Source organism: Vicugna pacos, chromosome 4 (assembly GCF_048564905.1).
Source record: "Vicugna pacos chromosome 4, VicPac4, whole genome shotgun sequence".
In the NCBI taxonomy this organism is placed as follows: domain Eukaryota; kingdom Metazoa; phylum Chordata; class Mammalia; order Artiodactyla; family Camelidae; genus Vicugna; species Vicugna pacos.
In genome coordinates, this window is record NC_132990.1 from 46,683,536 (window position 1) to 46,703,012 (window position 19,477).

At 35.4% G+C, this 19,477-nt stretch overlaps 2 long non-coding RNA genes across 2 annotated transcripts in view; one reads left to right on the forward strand and one right to left on the reverse strand.

Moving 5' to 3' along the window:
- Positions 1 to 19,477, forward strand: part of LOC140696067 (uncharacterized) — a 527,390-nt gene that overhangs the window by 167,688 nt on the left and 340,225 nt on the right. The window lies entirely within an intron of this gene.
- On the reverse strand, positions 3,990 to 4,844 carry LOC140695862 (uncharacterized). Its single transcript, XR_012071692.1, has 2 exons — positions 4,639 to 4,844; positions 3,990 to 4,282 (listed from the first exon to the last, which is right to left on the reverse strand). It is a non-coding gene; the product is annotated as an uncharacterized lncRNA (long non-coding RNA).

Here is a 19,477-nt window from a genome sequence, read left to right on the forward strand (position 1 = left end):
GACATCGTCTCTATCTCAAATATTCAACTCTGCTGTTTAGCACAAAACAGCCTTAGAGTACACAGAAACAAATGAGCATGGCTATGTTCCAATAAAACTTTATTTATGGACACTTAAATTTGAACTTATATAACTTTCACATGTCATAAAATATTTTTATTTTGATTTTTTTCCAAACAATTTAAAAATGCAAAAGCCATTCTTAGCTTGTGGACAGTACAAAAACAGACAATGAACCAGATTTGGCCCATGGAGCTCTAGAGGAAGGGTAATACTAGTATAGGGGTGGTGTGAAAATGTGGAAGAAATTTCTTTTTATCCTTCTGTAAGTAGCCAATAGATGAGCACATTTCCCCATGTGCCTCCTCATCCTTCTTATGCAGAATGAAAAATTACAAAACTTAGGTCGATTATAGTCTCATCTCTTCGAAATTTACTTAATTCTGAAATTTCAGCAGGGCCATGCCAGAATTTACCAATGAGCATTTATTGAAAATTTAGTTGCATAGCCAGCTTTATATGTAAGGCATATAGGCTACAAATATTTTAGAGAAATCTGGTGATCAAAGGAAGAATATCTTATTTCAAGATAGTATTTATTTTGAAAGAACCAGCCTCTCAGATGGAATTGTCCCAAAAGTCCATTCCAATATACCATTATGTTAATTTTCTGCTTTATGGTACAGTGAAACTGTCCTCTTAATACTGAAGACATAGACACGCTTGTAATCAAATAAAATTAAGTAATGATAAATAAAATAAAATAATGATAAATATGTCACAGTGTTCCCCATATGTGTGAGAAAACAATCTGTGTTTCTAACTGAATTCTAAAAAAGAAATAACTCCTTATGAAAGCAAAGCATTTCTGATGAGGGGAACATAAGTGCACATCTATGAATCTTTAAGGTATTTCCCCCACCCCCTCGCTTCCTGTCCTTACTTTAATCATGTCTGTAACTATGGGGACTCAGATTTAGTTGTGGTATAATTTGAAAAGAATGTTTTATTATGACCATAAACAAAATCTTTCCACTTAATCATCACTGTGAATCCCAGATATGGGCAATAACATAAACATTTACTTGTGGACATGAGAATCATCTGGATCTCTGCTTTTCAAGTGTCATCTGTAGACCAGGAGTATCAGCATCACCTAGAAGCTTGTTGGAAATGCAGAGTGTCAGGCTCTACCCCAACCTCACTGAATCAAAAATCCATATTTTAACAAAATCTTCATATAGTTAATATGCACATGAATGGTAAAGAGGCATTCAGCTTTAGGAATGGTTTTCAGCCTTGGCTATAAGTTAGAATTCCCTGTGGAGCTTCTAGAAATCCCAGTGTTCAGTCTCCATCCCAGACAATCAAATCAGAACATCTGGAGGTGAGACCTACACATCAGTACTTTTTAAAGCTCCCTACGTGATTCCAACACACAGGGAAGTCTGAGCACCCCTGGGCTAAGTGATGAACCAAAATATCACTGCTCTAAGGATAAGAAGAGACTTCTTTGATTATCAAGTGGAAACAAGGGCCCCAGAACTAGAAGACTTATTAGAAGTGTTAAGAAAGTTCAGCTTGTTATTATGTATTTAAAGAGTGGCTTTAGGAACAGTTTCATTGTGTGAGGGATGAAATAGCAGCACATCACACACCAGGCAACAGGGTCACCTACTCAATTTCTTTACTCTTTTTAGCCATTAAGTCTTTGCCCAACATCTTTAACTGATTCTATCCTGTCACTGAGATACCATCTGATCTTAACAAAGCTTTATGAAATGGATCTCATAGAATAATGATTGTTAATCATATTTTCTTGTTGAGGATGAGGATAAATTACTGGTATGTGAGTTTTGGTAGCATTAGTTTTTACTGGAAACTGATCATGGAGGTGTCCTGTCTGTAGCTTAGAACTGGAACCTGAGGAAACAGATGCCATTCAAAAACCCTCTCTGTCCTTGGATCAGTGAGAGACCCATCAGATAAATTCTCAGGGCACAAGTGTAAGGGCTGCTGTATGTAAGAGGAAAAGGCATTATACAGCATCTAATGTGATATCACATTGTCAAGGTACCAGAAATGATCAATTCAGTTTACTGATTTGGTGTCCCCTCCCCATTACTACTATCAGTTGTTATGCCTTTAAATAATAATGGTTAAGTTATGCCTCTAAAGAGACAGAGCCCTCATAATGAGATAAAATGTTCAGGTTACTAAATAGTTAACTAAAGCAAACAAAATTAATGATTAAGTTCTAGTAAAGGTCTGTTGGGTGCTGGTACTTACAGATTCTCTCTGAGGAGAAGTCTGCCTAGAGTCCAACAGATTTTGAGTTGGGTCCTCTTCTTCCTACTTGTTACTAATTATGCATCATCTTTGGACTCCCCCAACCCCCATCTCATCCTAGTGTTTTAGGTTCCTGGTACTAGAGTTTATCTCCTAATTGCAGGGTTCTAAGTTTCAGCTTGCCATTGCTCCACACAACCCATCTACTTTATTTCTGTAGCTCCAGCTATTTCTGTGCTTAATTGCTAATTTCACAGACCTGTGGAACACTGGAAGTGCAATTATCCTCCAGTGTAGTTGCCTTCTGCAAAAATTGCCTCCCACAAAACTCCTACCAAAATTGTGTCCTGTTTGTTACTACCTGTGAATGTATGGATGCCTTTTCAGTTCTATAGATAAGTATTTTACAAACTTCTTTGACTTTAGAGAAGAACAAGTTATCTCTATAATTAGAACACCCCCTTTAATTGTAAGCCTTTTTATGATGGTTATTTCAGGTGCCCCATTAATCTGACATCCCTCCTGGGTATAGCAGTTGATGTTAAAAGTGGTCTGGTTGGTATCACTTGGGAGCTTTTGTCTGTTTAAATATTTCATGTTCACTTATTAAAAAGTTAACACACATTAAATAGCTCCTCAATTCTTTAGTGTCACTTGAATACAGATACTACAATACCAAATACCCTCTTCAGCATTCAGTTATGCAATAATTGATTTACTTCATAAGTATGAACAAAAGGGCCTACTCTGTGTGAGGTAGTATCCCAGATTGTTCTGTGAGGAGTTAAAAGGTTCAGAAAGTGTTTCCTGTTCTCTTGGAGCCCATGGGTAAGAAAAGCAACACAAATAATTATCCCAAATCACATACTGTTGGTGACTAAAACTAACAAGCAGTAAGTGCTATGGGAGTTTCTGAGAAAAGGAAGGGCAAGATCACATAGGGAAAAAAATTTCAGCAAAGGCTTTGTGAAGGAGATGGCTTTGGAGATAAATCTTGAAGATAGGTAGTTGTCAACAGGAAGTTCTCAGGACAAATGGAAAAGGAGTTAACAAACATGCTCTCTCTAAATGCATGAACATTCATGCAAGAATATTTATCACATGGAAACGGCTATTACTTCCTTCATCCAAAACCCCGTGTGATCTCATAGCTAAGCGCTATATGCTTGGTAATAATGTAAGGCAGCAAAATGTTCCTGATATCTTTTGACTGAGGTAGAAAGGAGATGCTCATCAAAAGTGAAAGGAATCATCAAGGGCTCACATCCCTGTCACAGAGAAAACCAACTAGAGCAATTGAATTAAGCCTAGTTGTCCTGATTTGAAATCTATTAAGCATGCCCTCAGATTTTTTTGTATCTTTTAATTTGAATTTGCAGAGTTACTCCCACATGAAGAAATCAGGGACAAATCAAAAGGAGTTTTGGTCATTGTTGATAAATATTCTAATTAAATCCTTCATTGATGACTGCCAAGAGTCAGCAGCAGGTGGTAACAGTTCCTTTGTAATCATTATAATTGTTTGAAATAATTCAGCGTTCTGTTCCAGGATGGTTTTTGGAGAAGAGGCCTAAGAGAGACAGTGCAGATGGGCCTGATTTAAACAGTATTCTTGTTAAAAGTGCATATTATATTTGCTGGTTAAGTTATTGCAAATTTAAATACTTAGTAGATCAAACTAATCATTTGTTGCAAAATAATAATAGCCACAGATGTTCTCCCTTTAATTTTAAGAGTGAAAATATCATATTCACTTAGTTATGCATATCTGACATGACATATTTCCTTTCTTTCACACTCAGGGTCTCTGATGTCACAGTGTTTCTTTATCATTATGAATAGACATCTTCTTGGGCTTTTTTCTTCTTTTAAATTTATGGAACATATGCACTATCCACTTCACCCAAAGCTATAGAATAATGACGCTATTATTGTAGCCATCTGTCTCTTCACATCAGTGTCTTCTGTGGTTTTATAGTCCAGTTTTAGGGCTCTGTAAGAAACAATATTGGTTAACATTAATAACTGCCTTCATCTGACAATTTACATCTCTATTTGGAGACAGCTCCTGAAAGCATCTTTCCCAGCTAAGGGTGCAGGGCATTGAGGGCAGGGAGGGGCGGCTGTCTTGAGGGAAAAGGAGGCAGAGCCGCCTATTTTGCTCCACTTGACGGACGCCCAAAGGAAAAGGTGAGTCAGTCTCCCACTTGCTATTATAACTCTGCATTTTCAGTTTTCCACCTTGACAGGCAGTAACAGTTCCAGCCAATGCTAATTTGGGTAACATCTAAAAGGCTTGCCTGACAAGGCAGATTCAAATTATGAAGCAAACCCCTCACATACTGAGACCTTGTTAGCTAGATTAGTGGCGGATTGGCTCCTCATGACAGCTTGTTTGCTAGAGGTGAGCTATCTGCATTTCCAGTGCAGGCAGGTTATATCATCATTTAAAGAAAAAAAATAAAGATGTCGTTTTTCTTGTTTGTCACGGAGTTCATGTAATATTCCCTCTCGATTTTTTCATTGTTGACTTCAGAAAGAAATAGCAGCAAGTGTGTACCTTTGAGTGCGACAGCTAATTTTGTTATGGATGAACAGAGTATTGTGACAAAACAGTGGCACAGCTGTCATAACAGCTGTCACACATTAATCATGACAGTGACAAATAGCATAATTACCTTATCTGGAATTCCTAGCATGAACACTCAGTATGCCCCACTGCCGAGCGAGCATATCACGCATGGTTTAATTAAAAAGACATCAATACAGGTTAGTTAGACAAGGGCTAGAAGACATTGATCCAAAATGAAAATAAAATTATTTATAGGTTAGTGTTTAGGGACACCCAAAGACCAATTACTTAGCCGACATGATAATTTGAATCTATTTCCCTAACTGGCCTTTCTCAATGTGTAGATCACGTGGTAAATTGGCTGCTCTTCCCCAAACCAGCAGCCCTTCCTCCGTGAAACATTTGATCCCCTCTTTTTCCAGCCTCAGCATGGGTCCTTGGGAGCCATCTTGATGTGCTGTTAATTGATTGAAGGGACTCTGTTGATAAATATGTGACTACCAGTAAACAAGTTGCAGCTTACATTTTAGTTAACTTGCTTTTTCAGGTCAGATACTGAGCAGGAGAATGAAATTAAATTGAGTGATTTTTGTTTTATTTGGAAATTCTTCTTAAGTAAAGAATATAGGCAGGTGAGTCTGAGTTTAAGGCTAGAAATGACAGTCTCTTACATGTGCTGTTTTAACATGTATGCCTGTATTCATGTGCATATACGTGTCACATCAATATGTATAAATATGCACACATGCCAAATGTATGTATATTTTTGCCCCCCTGGTATTTTAAGCTTGACAATTTATTGAATTTACTGATTGAATTCCTGGGAGCTGGTTCTTGAATTGCTCTGAAGCTGCCTCGATGAAATATTAATGAATCAATTTCCATAGACATGGACTCATTATCTTGCTGGATGCCATTGGAAAACACAGTCCTGCCTGCGGTGTCCTTCCACCTGCCTGTGACAGGATTTGATTTTCTCTCACTCTTTTTTTAATTAAATAAAAAAATTGCTATCAGGAAATTTTTGATAACTTTAGAACAGACATTTCCATTTCTCTTGATAGGCACCTAAATGGAGGTGAGCCGTTTAAAATAAATTTATGTACCACTTAAGTGATATATTGAAAAGTGGGTCCTGGAAATTTTAAAAAAAGGTGGCCAGTATAGTTATATGGTCTCTGTAATGCCCTTTGGAAAGGAGGAAACTGCCATTCTCAGAATAATCTACTTTGGGAAATGTCTGCACTTAGGAAGCTGGGCGAAAACCATCCAATTGTTTACAATATTATCAACTTTAGAAAATGTTACTAAACACAAATACTTGTCACACTAATTTAGGACTGATGGAATATAGATGGAATTATTCAGACTGTGTCTACAAAATGCCAAAACAGCTGGTTAGAACATGAAAAATTCAGGCAAGCAGTGATTATCTATACACAATATAAATAGGTGGTTTTAGGTACTTGGTTTTTTTCCCCTGAAATCAACTAGTTTCAAGTCAATCCAGGGATATAATAAAGCACATTAAACTACAATTATACCAAACAGAAAGTTTTTAGCTTCCTTTCTTCACCTTCATTCTGTTCCAGTAAAGATTATTAATGCCTGCTTTGGGTACCATCAACACCCACTTTATAGAACTCTAAAAAATCCACTCGTAAATGGTTGCCAACAGTGTCAGATAAAGACTAGGATTATGTTCTGGAATTCAATGACTTTCACCATTCTGATTTAGAACCAGAAGTATATCTGAATGTCATGTGATCTAGGGACAATATTACCATTTCAACACATACATATTATATGGCCTGAGAAAATATTACTGTTTCAACACATACATTCTTTTAGGGAAGAGGTGAAAGCACAAGCCTGACCAAGGCAATCTCAATACAAGGCAAGAAAAAAGTATTTTATCTTTGTTGAGAGAAACCCTGGCTCCCACGACCTGATCCCATTTTGGTCTAAGCCTTGGGGAGCCCACTAGGCTCCCATTCTCTCTTAGCTGACCTGTTTCTGCACTCCAGATCTGAGGACTGCCTCAAAGTAGCTCCTGGCTTGAAACAGTTTGATGAAAGCTATGAAAAAAACACAAAGGCACCTACACATAGCATTTTTGCATATCATGTCAAGGTACCCATTAAGGTGGGCAGCCCATGTGTGGACCCTCAGTAATAAATCCCTCCTTAAGTACAAACAAGGTCAGAAATGACCTGGAACTACTCTCAGAGGCTGGACACCATTCTAGATCTTTAGTCTCAGGGTTGGGCTCCTATTGAAACTTGAGGCAGAAACAAGTTTCTTGAGAATGAACCTAAGATTCACTTACTCCACTGAGAGATATTCAAGGAGATTTTAATGAGAAAGAATCAATTTTAGGTCAAGTCATAAAAGTGACAGGAAAATAAAAGCAGTTTTAGTCTTCCTTGATCAAGCCTTTTAGATGGAACCTCCCTCCCTCTTTTCACTGTCTGTGGTCCTTTTTGTTTTAGGGCATGTATTTTCTATAGTACATTGCTGCTTTTTATGTGGTGTCATCTCTCTTAAGCTCTTTGAAGATTCTTTCTGTGTCTAATTCTCCTTTTTCTTCCTTGTGGCACCTAGGATTGTACCTACATGTTGTAATTGCTTAATAAATATGCACATAATGAATAACAATGTGTTGGCTGTAATAATTAAAACAAAGGCTTGGGTTTGCTCTGAAACGTTCAGGTTGTTTCTTGAATTTTAGCATACATAATGCTTGACTGAAAACTCTAAGAAGGTTAAAGTGTTTATTTTTAAAACAAATTTTCTTCCACATTCTCTTTGTAGAATGGTTTCATTCCACCCCACTCCCGCCCCCTCCTTCCTTCTAGTATAAGAACTGGCCTTTTACCCAAAGGGTGTGTTGATTTCCATTGGTTCAAATGGAGTGGGATATTGATCCACTGGCTAGGATACCAACCCTTTTTTTTTTCTCTCTCTCAAATTTTCACATTTCTGATCTTTCCTGACCTTTCCTGACCTTGAGGGACCTTGTGTATATTACACATAACAATGTTTTACATATAGTATAATACAAGGTTCCCAATTGTTCTTTGCCTTCTAAACTTGCTCCACACACTACCTAATGAAATTCAGCAGGCTGGCCTTATCTATCTTGAGAAAACTGATACAAGCAAAATTTTGTCTCTCTGCACCCCATCACCCCCTGGATTTGTAACCAGGTCTTTTACCCTCTGTGCCTCAGAATATTTCAGTAACACTTCCTGTGTCCAACAGTGACAATCAGCAGCTTTTCCACGTAAGTACTAGCAGCAGCAGTTGTGTTTTATCTCCCTGACTAAGAGGTTTCCTATTTATCTTCCCTGAGGTGGTGCCCGTGTGGCTGTCCTGATATTGAGCAGCTGGACAGATTACACCCTGGAGCCACATCTGTGGACACATAGATCAACACCATTTTCATTGCCTTAGTACCCAAGAAGTTTATCTTCTGTCAGTGAGATTTACTGCTTTCTTCATGAATTGTTAAGACTTTCTCTCCTCCCCATGTTTCCTTTCCTCCTCCACCTTATTTGGTTTCAAACTAAATTAGCATAATCTGATCTGGATTGTTAACAGCTGGTTTGTTAGTTTTTATTTCCTGTTGTTATTAACAAGGATTTCCAGTAAGGCTTCTGTAGAGGAATCTTGACTGGTAAAATATATTAAAATAAAATTATTAAAATAAATGCAATATATTAATATATTATATATTTTAAAATAACATAAATATTTTGCATAGCAAGAAAATGACTTTAATTGGTAAGTGTATATCTAATAGGGTTGGTTTTACTTGCTATGTCTAAATGGACAGTAAAGACACTGCTTTGGACATTGTTCACAGGATGAAATATTTTTGCTGATATTGCTTCAGCTGTTAGGATATAATCCCTCAAATTTGTGTTAGAGTTTTTTAGTTTACAATACACTTTCACTAGTGCTTTCTCCCCTGATCCTCAATAGAGCCCTGAAAGGTAAAAGAGGCTTTATATTATACTTTGAGTTTTATAGATGAGAAAACTCAAAGTTCAAATAGATAAGAAAATCACAAAGTCAGCTGTGAAGCCAAGACTCAAATCTAGGAAATTGTATTTGCATTTCAACTTCTCCCCACTTAACTTCAATGCCACCTCCAAATAATTCTCCTTATGACTGTCAATTTGACTTTCTCAGGTTTTCTCTTACCTGTACTAAAATCTGATACCTTTCCCATCTCCAAAAGTCTATGACTTGCTGACAAGATTCTAGCAAAAGATTTAAGGGGTTATGCAAGTTATCTATCCACTTATCTAAACTGTAAAGTAAAACAGAGGGAAAAAAAGGGAGACAGTCCTTTGGAGTATTGATTACTTAAATGTTTTCTCATCTGCCTGCATATTTGAATTACGTGAGGAACTTTAAAAATAAATAATGATGTCTGGATTCAACCTCCAGAGAGTCTGGTTTAATTGCTCAATGCCCAGACATAGGATTTTTTTTAAGTTCCCCAGATGATTCTAATATGCATCAAGTGTTGAAAACCACTGAGGAAATTCCTTCTCTTCACCCCTTTTAGGATCCATCCCTATTTTTCCCCACAAAATTTGAGAAACACCATGATTTTTCAAATAAAATTAGAGTTCTGCATCTTGGACAACATAGATGGTGATACTCCAAAATTTAGAATCTAAATGAATGTATATGTCTGTGTATGTGTGTTTGCTTTGGCTACTCTAGGAGAAGGAGAATAATCATGGAGAATGCTGTTGCGGAAGGAAATCATGGGCTAGAGACATTTTGTGGCATAAATTTATAGCCACTAGAATGTTGCCCCCACCCACTGGCAGTGATTGGTCTATTTTGGTCACTACTCTTTCCCTAGCAGGTTGAACAATGCTAGGCATATAGCAAGTACTCAATAAATATTACCGATGCATATTTCCCCAACATCTCCCTCACTCATTCTAAACTGGAGCTTAAAGGAACCCCTTAAAGTTTCCCTATGTTAGAGGAATCCCAGTTTGGGTGCCTATTCTCAAACCGTTTGTCCATTTGGAAGACTTGCCTCCCCATCTCTTTCTCAAGTCTAAGTCTTATCATTCTTTAAGGCCTAGCTTTAGTGAACTTTTCTTCCACAAGTCTTTCCTATTGTTCTCTGAGCTATTAAGCAATTATATTTCACTCGCACTACTACTTACCACTCTTATCTTATATATATTATAGTTATTTATATGTTTTCACTTTTCTTCTAATCTTGATAAATTTTATATTTGCATCCCTCTCACTACACATAGAAAGCTCTCAATAAATATTTGCTTGGATGAATCTATGTTGCCTCTGATACGTTAGATTCATATGTTACACAATGACGAGAGGTTAAATAGCATATGATGCTTGATTTCATTTCATGCTTTGTATTTTTAAAAGTATTTCCACATACAGTATCTTATTTGCTCCTCAACACAACTCTAGGGAGTGAAACAGATGGATGTTGTAAATTTAAATGAAAAGAAACTGAGGCATGATGATGTTAAATGATCTTTTCAGTCAAGGGTACACCCATCAAAGGCAGAATGTGGATGGAGTGGCTAAGTTTCCAGCTCCTAGTCCACACAGCCGCAGTGTGTTTTTTTTACCAAATTGGGTGTGCTAACTAGCATATTTTGCTTTTGTTAACTAAATATTAAGTACCATAAGTCCACACCTCCAGCCCAGTTATAAAAACCTAAGTTCACATCTCAGGTAAGAAGTGGAGAGTGTCTGTTTTATTTGTGATAAAAATCTCTGTGCTTTTAGGCAGAATGCAATTCAGGCAGGCAGTTCTTTTTGTCCTTATTGATATTTTGCACATTATGTTCTTGTTTCAGTGTGTCATGGCTTATTTATTTTACTTTTCATGTACCCTTCACTTTGTTCAGTAGATCAAAATCATACTAGAAAGCAGGATGCATGTTTATAACATTCTGAGTAGATGAATAGCCAAGCTGTGAGAAGTGCCCCATTGAAAAGAACCAGTAGAAAAGCAATGAGAACCCAATGGTATGTGGCTTCCCAGTTGGTTTTCTGTGTGTGTTAGTTTAGAACATTTAAACTCTTGCCCTTACCTATTCAGCAGTTTCTAAACACCAATCAACAGCATGAACCTAGGGTGCAGGGATTTCCTTTATTCATATATTTTAGTCAGGGGAATCATTGAGAATCCATATTAAATGACCCGAGATTTTGTTTTTTCATAAGTATATAACACATGCATCAATGAAAACATCAAATCTAATCATGTGCGCAAGACTCACCATTGATTTATCCAAAATGGAACTAAGCAATAGATTTTGACAACACAGGGGGTATAAATAGTTCTTCTTAATATGATTTAAATTTGATTATTACATATTTTTAATGATAATTTGTGAGCATTTTGTTCAGTTTCAAGTGCATTTATTTTCCAGGGGTAGAAATAGAACATTGTCAAATACTCTGGAATGAAATAAAATTGTTTTTCGGTTTCTGTAAGATGTAGTTACATTGAGAGTTGTGCTTGACTGTAAGGGATAAAATAGTCTCATGATACATTTTTCCATTTACATAAATATAGTTCAGGGAATATTACTAATGAAGTGGATGTGGGGTCACCTAGTCACCTTAGGAAAAGGTTACTACTTTATTTTAAGTAGCCCATCAATCATTATGAATTAATGTCGTATTCCAGGTGAAAGTACTAATCATAATAAATTCATTTTGTATTCATGAGGGTGTCAAATGTACACCCATAGGAGTCCCATGTCATTTGTCAGTATGGAAAAAAAATTTAAATATGACCTATTCACAATCTCTTTGCTGTAGGGCTTATACCCAATTACATGTTGTGGTACTGATGGACATGTGATGTGAGTGGGGGAAAGCTGGAAACTTCACTAAGATTATTGGAAATGGAATGAAACCTGTGTCAGGAATAATGACATTGGGCTGCTGGCTGACATTTCCATGTCCTCCAAGGGATGCCAAAGGGTCAAGAGGGTGCCTGAGGGTAGGTTATGAGTGGGAATTCATGAGCCCGCAACAGAACTGCCTAATTTAATTCACTGCTTCCAAATTCTATGCCCATTTCCCATTCGAGACAATAACTTGGCATCATTATTACCATCACTTTATCCATTACAAAAGCAACATAAGAACCTTTTCTGGGTGGTTTCTAGACACTAATAATTCAACAGGGCGTTGAGATGGTGCGGGAAGGTCTTTTCCTCTTGAAAAGGAGAGAAACCCTCCTTCTTTCCTCTTCTCATTAAGGAGTAATAGAAGTGGCATATGGGTGAAAGAGTAAATGTCTAACATCAATTGGAAATGTGTCTCTATTGGATGGAATTAATGTGTTAAATGGCCTGTTTATATTATTTCATTATTGTTATTATTGTTGCTGATATTATTATCTCCATTTTAGAGAAGAAAATTAGGCATAGTTGGCTCAGTAACTTACTACTGTTATATAGCCCAAAGTGGTGGAGTCACTGTTTGAACCACTATTCTGCCTGTCTGTGATAATAGTACCTACTACAAGCAATTGTTTTGAAAACTAAGTGAGGCTAGGGGTGTAAATTTCTCAGGAGAGTGTTTAATTAACATTAGCTAATATGATTAATTGTATGGGTTGGAGTAAATCTTCCCCCAAACCCAACCTCATTGGGCCTGAATTTTTCCTCTGCAAAGAAGAAAAGACATTAAACTCACGGCTCCCTTTTTAGTTTGCTATGATTGGCTCTGGTACCAAGATAGCAATTTGTCGTAGTCACGGATCTACCTCTCCTCAAGAGGCTCTTACTGCCACTGCCACCATTGCTCAGCTATTTCTGGATCCTCTGATGTTCAAGTCCCATGTCTAGAACTAAATAGTTCTCTGCACTTTCTATTACTCCTTAGAGGTGGTAAATGGAGACAGCTGGTGCTGCTCTGAGGCCTCTGAACCCCAGAGGACTTCACCTCTCACTAAGTTCCTCTATTTTTGGTACCAGGAAAGAATCCTCTTGCACAGCATTTTTACCGTCAGGCCTAAATGGTTGATTTGGATACCATGGAACTCGTTTCTCTCATTTCATCACACTTTCTCTTCCTTTCTACCAACAACTCTCTTTGATGAAACAGAGACAGTCTTGTATCAGAAGAGTAAGACTCAAAAACAATGGAGCTTCAGAACTTCACACTGCTAATCCTAGGAACCCTTTTATGTTCACTCCCCTTCCAAAGATTTAATAGTAGAGAACTAACCTGAGGCAGTCTGTGTGTAAGAGTTCATTTCTCTGGCAAAAATGTCCTATGAAGTATTAGATCAAATGAGAGGAAGTACAGCTCAAAGGACTTGTCAAATGGCTAGATGTATGATTATCAGTTCTTTTTAAACTTCAGCTTTGCCACTGAAATTTCTAAGTGGCCTTGGTCAAGATATGTATTCATGCTGTTTTCCAACAAGGTAGAAATGACTCCCACTCACATTTATGAATATTCAAATCCCATTTTATACTCAACTGGCCTCCCCTGGACTGTCTTCTTGGTTTAGTCTATACCTAATAATTTAAATCTTTAATCATATTCTGATTTTATTTATTATTATTGTCTAGTATTCTATATTGCAAGTTCCTAAAAAGTATAGCATATGTCTTAATTTAAAAAGCAATCTGGTGTGATGCAGAGAACACTGAATTTTCTCCCAAGGGTAGTGTAAAAGTTGTCAAATGGGGAAGTTACTTCATCAGTAGGTAATAAATTGCAGGGATTTTTGATCGACACCTATCTGGGGAGACTGGAGTGTGACGTTTATGCAACATGTTTTGAGTAACTTTTTTTGAGGGATGTAGGCATTGCCTTTGATGAGACAGTGTATCCAACACATTGTTCATTCTCTTTATGATATGTAAATGTCTAATGCTCAAAGAGAATGCTGGTGAAAGGGGCTCTGTAAACAGTTCCATGTATTTATGAAAAGAAGATAAAACAGAGAGGAATGAGATATCTCATTCAAGCCAATGCTTAAACTCTATGGACTAGCTCAAGCAAGAACAGTTTTTATAAAATTTCTCCTTTACTCATTTCATATAAAGATCCCCTTTACTCATAAACTCTAAGAACCAGATTTATTGATAATAAAAATCTTCAGTATGTCTTAAAGCATCCAATTTTTTGTAAGATTACTGATTTTTTAAAAAACTAATACCTCAGAGCATCAGTTCTTACCTTTAGGGGAGTTACATATTGTACTAATCAGGCACGAAAGGCAAAGGATATCCTCCTCTGTAGCTTTAGGTGAAGATATTTTAATGAAGACAGTATCTAAAAGGCATGGGCATGATTAAAGTGACCAACAACAGAGGGTGACGCATCTTGAGACTAGCAACAATGGAAAGCCACTACCACTTCTAAGTCTGAATGGGCAAATGGAAGGAATGATGTTTCCAGAAATGGGAAGGTGGGTATGCCCAATAGGAATTGTGATCATAGAGGAATGCTGCCACTGCCAAGGTCATTCAGAACTGAGGAACTGAAATCTTGGAGATAAGCATGGCATAAAGAAGTGTCATATACTTCATGGTTCTGAATTCTTAAGTAACATAGAGAAAGAGGCTAAGAAACTAAGCAGAAAACTACTGAAAAACAGAGAGGAATATTTAGCAGTTTCATGGTTTTGAGGAAATAAAAATTTAAGTTCAGCATCTGTCAGGCACAGTTGGGCCCCTAAAGAACTATATCCCAAGAATATATCCTAGGAACTATATCCTAAAAATAAGAACTATATCCTAAGAATATATCCTAAGAATAAGTGTGAACCAGAAGTAGACCAAGGTTTATAAAAACGGCAACCCAGTCTTGACTCCTGACTAGATTAAGGTAATTATCCAGAGAGTAGAGTAAAAGCTCACTGGAGTAAGATAAAATCATCTAGAACCTCTACAATTATTAATACAAAATATTTAGCATTCAAGAAAATTACCACGCATTCCAAAAAGGAACTCAAGAGAAAAGGCAACTGAACAATTTATTGGTGTTACCAAATACACACATTTAAATAACTTAAGATTAAAATGCTGGAAAAAAAATGACAAAGTGGAATATGCATCAAAGAAATGGAACTTACTAAAAACCAAATGACAACTATAGAATTGAAAAATGCAATAATAAAATTTAAGAACCTAATGATAAGTTTAATAGCAGTTTGGAATAATTTGAAAAAGAAAGCATTACTTAGTGAGAATAGATCATTAGAAAATACTCAGACTGAAGCATGGAGAGGAATAAAGAATGAAAACTATAGAAAAATAGTAAGAGACATATGAGACACGATAAAAATGTCTAACATAGATATAATTTGAGTCCTAGAAGAGGAGAAGGGGAATAGGCAGAAGCAATATATAAGGGAGATAATTGGCTGAGAATTTTCCAAATCTGATGAAGACACCTAAGCCACCAATTTAAAAAGTACTACGAATCCAAACCAAAATAAATACAAATAAAACTACACCTACCACATCTTATTGAAATTATTGAAGACTAAAGGCAAAGAGATGATATCAATGGCAACTAGAGGGGAAAGAGGCACATAACTTTAAAAGAAACAACAATAAGACTGTTCACTGACTTTTTAACAGAAACAGTGGAAGCTGAAAAATAATGTGATGGTTATCTTTGACATGCTGGGGAAATACATTCTGCCAACCTAGAATTTTATACTCATTGAAAATGATAGCAACATAAAGATATTTACAAACACACAAAACTGAAATTTTTAACCTCTTGATTGAAATACAAAAGGAGATCTTCAAGAAGAAAATTTCAAATTGAAACAGAAAAAAAGGGATGAAGAGTAAGAGAAAGTGAAAATATGTGGACAGGTGTACATTAATATCATTTGAACAGAACAACACTACTGTCATTTGGGGGTCTAAGTCTATTGCAAAATTAAAATACATGACAACATTAAAGAAAAGGGTAGGGGGACAAATGGAGTTGAAATGTTCCAAGACTCTGACATTGTCTGGGAACTGGTAAAATTAATAATTTATATTAGACTGACATAAATGAAAGCTATGTGTCAATCTGTAGAGAAGCCATTACAGTAATAGTGAAAGATTGTATTATAATTATGTAATTATTAGATGAGGAAAATTGAATAACAAAAATATGGATTAATCCAGTAGAAGAAAAGCAAGGAAAGAGTATAAAAGAATATAAAATATGTGGACAAATAGAAAAAAAATAATAAGATGATAGATACTAACCTAAATATATCTGTAATTATAGTAAATGTAATATAAGTATTTTTCAAATTGAGTTAAACAATGTTGCTTATAAGAGGCATAGCTTAAATATAATGACACTATATGATGGAAAGTAAAAGAATGGAAAGATATATACCATGCAAACAGTAACCAAAAGAAAATAAAGTGTAACCATATCAGAATCCAAAAGGTAGATTTTAGTATAAGAAGCGTAACTATAGATAAAGAGAGACATTTAACGTTGATAAAAATTTAATAGAACAGGAAGATAGAATTTTAAATTTATATGCACCAAGTAACATTCCCAAAATATATAAAGCAAGAAATGACAGAACCGTAGAGACCAAACCACAGTTAAAGAGACTTTAACACATCTCTCTCATAAATTAATGAAATAATCAATAAAAATGAGTAATGATATAAAAAATTTGAAATTTGAATAGATGTTTGTTCTGCTCTCTATATAACCAATATAAAAAAAATATTCATCGTATTTTGACCTGCATAACATGGCTAAAATATTAGTCTGGGCATGTCTTTATAGAAGAAATCCTTTTGCCAAAAAATTTGAGGTTTCCCACATTAATGAACCAAACCATTGAAAGGCTTCATATTGAAGTTTTCCTTGATATAACCTTTTAGTGAGCCTATATTTTAGAAAATAGCAGTGAAAAATCTTGTCTCTCTCTTTGTTGGTTGTTAAATATAAATACTTCATTATCATGGGAAAACAGGAGAAATTTCAGAATAAATGATGACTACCCTCAGGTACTACTTCTTGTCTCTATACACTACCACAGTATTGTGTGGCACATATACATACTGATTATCTCATTTATCATTTATGTTTACTTGCATTTTGATGATACATATAATATGATAATTTTTTAGCACTGTGTAAGTAATACCTTGAAATGTTCTGGGTTTGAATTTTGTTTGCTATTTGGTTATTATTGTTTTTAATCATCATTATAATTATTATTATCATTATTATGCTTCCTACATAACAGATGAAGTGTCAGGAAAGCACATATTTGGGCTTAATGACAGAGAATATATTCTTTGTTCAAGAAGATATTTAAATTAGTGGCAATTAGAGTGAATGGTATATGTCATAGGTTCAACGTTTAAGTGACTCTTAACCTTGGTTTTATGATACCCTAGCATACCTCCAATTAGCTTAACAGATATGAAGACCTGTTTAAAAATTCCCAAAGATAATTTATGTTAAGCTTATTTTAATTAAATAAATAACACTCAGCATGTTTACAGTAGCTGACACAAGATGGGAGGATTATGAATTTTAGGAAACAATGACAGGGTTTAATACACTAATAAAAGTAACATTATTTACAAAACAAGGGAAAATAATGAGCTTATCTTCTTTATCCTTCTAGAATCCTCCCCTCCATTTCTGAGTGTAATATAAAGAAATGCTTAATACAGTATCATTCAACATAATTAAGCCTCACGAAGGCTAACAAGGTATACATTTTCTGAGTAAGACTATCATTGAGGGATACATTTACTTGATAATAATAAAACCAAGATTGTGATTCAAAGGAAATTAGAAATATATCAAGGTATGAAATATTACTCTTACTAAAGAAAAGAAGAGAGCATCACTTTACAAAATTATCAGTCATTTTGCAGAAAAAATTGGTCTCCATATTAAAAATTAAATTCATGATTTAGTAAGCTGACTTTAAACTACAAGAATACATTCTCTCTGATGTGACTGGAATTTATCCAGATATTTGATTAATTCTTTATCCAAATGGTGTTTAAAGGTTTTCAAATATACTTTTATATTTCTTGCAAACTCAAATATCCATTATCCCTTAAATATTTCTGAATAAAGGATATATTATGTATTTTTCATTGTGAAACATTTATCCATATTTACCTGGCAGTTTAGTTTTTTGCTATCTGAACCACACACCATTGAGATGACACAGATTTAAACTGCAACAAAAAAATTAAACACCATTAATGAAAAATTTCTGATACTTTAGTGAGTAAAATGCAATAAATTCTAAATATGTTTCTTGCTTTATATGTGATTTAAAAAAAACTCATAATGTTAGAAGCTACATAATTAAGGCAGTACTCTAACATTCTTAGAGATTATCTAAGCCAGATGTCAGTAAACTTTTTCAGTGTAGGGCCAGATAGTAAATACTTTTGGCTTTGCGGGGCACTCCATTTCTTTTGCAGCTACTGAATTCTATCATTGCAGCACAAAAGCAGAAATAGACATTACATAAATGAATGGGCAGGTCTGTGTTCCAATAAAACATTATTTACAAGAACAGGCAGAGGGCTGTATTTGGTCTGTGGGTCATATTTTGCCAACTCCTTAAAGTTAATAACATTGGTCAGTTAATCATTAATTACTTACTATATATGCCATGCCCTGTGCTAGGCATAGAGATATAGAACTGTATCTGACTTGGTTCCTGCCCTCAAGGAGCTTTTAAACTGGTAAGAGTACGTATACATGTAAGTAAGTAAGTGTAACATATTGTTTTGGGTAGCATGACAAATATATATAGCATAGAAGGGAGAGACAGAGACAGAGAGAAAGAGAATTCTTGATTTAGGAGCATGGTGAAAACTTTTTCAAGTCCCCAAAAATTGAATGGCACTTTGGGAAGAGAAAATTGTATACAAGTTACAGAAGCATGAAAGAGTTTAGAAAGTTTGAATACTGAATAATGATTTAGTATAGCTGAGGCATAGAATGGAAAGTGGCGCACAGTAAAAATGAAGATAGAAAGATTGGTGGTCTCCAGGCTTCTTAAAGCCTCTGCTAAGGACACTGGATTTTTCGCTAGGATGGAGGGAAGATGAAAGTGTTTTAACTGAGAAGAAAGATGATTTTATTTGCATTTTGGAAAGATACTCCTGGCCGTGTTGGGAATGATGCATGAGAAAAAGCAAGACTCGGGCAAGGAAACCAAGTTGTGGAGTATATATAGTGGTACAAACCCTAATTATAAGGGTTTGAATCAAGATGAGATCACTATGTGCACAGTGTTTTGTTTGGTATATTTTCCTGCCAGGTCTTATATTTGTCAGAGAAGGAAGCGTTAATACACAAAGTGATTGAAATCTGTCTAGGATTATTTAAAGGAAATACCTTACTGTCAAATGTTATAAAATATTAATGAAAATGTGTCCAAGATTACCTGGTTAGTGTATTACAGTATTTCTAACACTTAGGGAATAATAAAACGTGGTTTCTAATCTCAGTTTTACCACTTAGAGTCAGATATGTTGAGGCACACTTCTTAATCTGAGCCTCAGTTTCTCTTTTGAATAAAATTAACTTTTCTATTTTCTTTTCAAG